The 2,265-nt window shown below is 39.9% G+C and overlaps 1 long non-coding RNA gene across 1 annotated transcript; it reads left to right on the top strand.

The window, feature by feature from the left end:
* The first annotated feature begins 268 nt into the window (after positions 1-268).
* Positions 269-587, top strand: LOC123974847. Its single transcript, XR_006825946.1, has 2 exons — positions 269-302; positions 398-587. It is a non-coding gene; the product is annotated as an uncharacterized LOC123974847 (long non-coding RNA).
* Positions 588-2,265: the final 1,678 nt, after the last annotated feature.

Here is a 2,265-nt window from a genome sequence, read left to right as displayed (position 1 = left end):
AACATGAAACAAACATTCTCACAAATAACAAACTTTGGTTTGTTAACAAATCATGTGTAATTGGACCTTGCCTTTGAAAGGTAAAGTTTATTCACTGTGGAAAATGTTTGCCTAAACTTTTTCAGATGTGTTTGGAATACAAAGGGACTTTTAGTTCCTACTTTTGGTTCCTGTTAGTTTCTCAATAATTTTAGTTGAAAGGGGTGTGTGTGTCTCTGACTCAACCAGATGTGACAGTGACCCTAATCTACTGAACTGCATGTTTTTCAGAACCTCCTGTGGAGAATGCTAACACGACAGAGGTGAGTTTGAGTGAATTTGGGACATCTCAGTGTCATTAGTGTTTGTGAAATCAGCTGATGTTGATACAAACCAATCCCCTCTTCCTTTCCTGCAGCCTAACGGAGTGTATGAGGAGATCAGAGAGGAGGAAAGACGGACGAGATCTACTCCTGTTGAAATATCCACAGTTTACACTTTTCCACTGCAGCCAGTTCTCAGAAGAAAGTAAATAAAAACTGTAGCAGGATTTTAGCGTTGGGTTCAGCAAATCGTATCATTAAAATCATTGTTTCTGAGCAACATAACGCCTTTTTGAAGTGATCATGTCATTTTCAGGTTCATAATTATACCAGAACAGGTTTACATGGTTTAATTTTCAAAAAACACCATGTTGTCATACTGAACGTTGCTGCAGCTCCTCTTTTCACCCTGTGTGTTGACATCTCTGTATTAGCTACCGAGTGAAGCATCTTACTTAAATTTGATCTCTGGAGTTGTGCGTAGACAGTACCTAGTTAAGCCAATCAGAAGCAGAGTTGGGGTGGGTCCTGACCATAGTCCTGATAAGCCAGTAACCAGGGCTTCGGTTCAGCTGTACATGTTCTTGAACCAGCTTCGCAACCTAGACTGGAGGAAGACCTTTTACAGTGGTAAGTTATTAGTTTTTAAAAAATTTCATATGTAATGTTTTTACTGTGCCCTCTCTACATCGCAATAAAAAATTTTTGTCTATTGACTGCCAAGTAGCCACAGGGGCCCCTAGGTACTGAAGCCCCGAAGGGCCCTCCTCCTATCCCTAACACCCACACTCTCTATAACAAAGCTATTGACACCCAGCAAACTACAGGCACCTGATGGAGCCTTCGCCCCACCAGACTCCACAAACACGCACAGACACACACACACGATGCTGAGGCCCACCTTAATTAGGCTATTTGAACTTCCAGGCAAGCTGGCATGTCAGATCACACACATATTGGTGAAAAGTTGATGTAAATGCTCTGTATTTATATAGAGCCTTTCTAGTCTTTTCAAGCACTCAAACACATCGCATTCACCATTCATACACAGGTGGAGCAGCTACCAGGGGCTCCTAAACTAAGCTAACGTCAATTCGGGGTTCAGTATCTTGCCCAAGGACACTTCAACATGCAGCCCGGAGGAGCCGGAAAATGACCCGCCGATCTTTCGATTAACAGGCAACACGCTCTACCTCCTGAGCCACAGCCGCCCCAAAATGACTAGTTGATGACTAGTCCAGCTGAGCAGGCAGCAAGTCTGCCTGTCCAGTTCAATAAACAAAGTACTGCTATCTAACTCACAAATCACAATACACTTATACAATGAAGTCAATATCCCAAATATGGTTTTCACTGAAAATAACCCAAGCAGAAAGCACACTAGTAGTAATTCTGATACATGACTGAGTGAAGATGCAATGTCACTATACAACGCTGCTGAGTGCAGTTTGCAACAGTCACTAAGTGAGCAGGGCAACTTCACACACTCCAAAAGCCACCATATACTGCACTTGACAAACTAACTCTCAAAAAGGTTTATGGCAGCATCTCACCATAATGATGCAATACACATGTTATGCAAACAGCATATAAACAAAAACAGAAAAAAATCATTATCTGGTCACAATCAGATTATTTATTATTTATGACCAAGACCAGGTCAGGCAAGCCTGAGTCAGAGTGCTGAAAAACTCAAACTACAATACATTCCCATAAACAAATCTGCTGGACCCTCTGCTTTTACTGATTGTACAGTTAGATATGCACGAGAAGAACATCAGTAATAAATATGACTTACAATAATCCATTCTCTAATTCTAAAATTAGAGTGTGTGTGTGTGTGTGTGTGTGTATGTATGTATGTGTGTATATATATATATATATATGTATATATATATATGTATGTATGTATGTGTATATATATATATATATATATATATATATATATATGTATATATATATA

Source organism: Micropterus dolomieu, linkage group LG08, assembly GCF_021292245.1.
Source record: "Micropterus dolomieu isolate WLL.071019.BEF.003 ecotype Adirondacks linkage group LG08, ASM2129224v1, whole genome shotgun sequence".
NCBI lineage: Eukaryota > Metazoa > Chordata > Actinopteri > Centrarchiformes > Centrarchidae > Micropterus > Micropterus dolomieu.
This window is presented reverse-complemented; position numbering and strand designations above follow the sequence as displayed.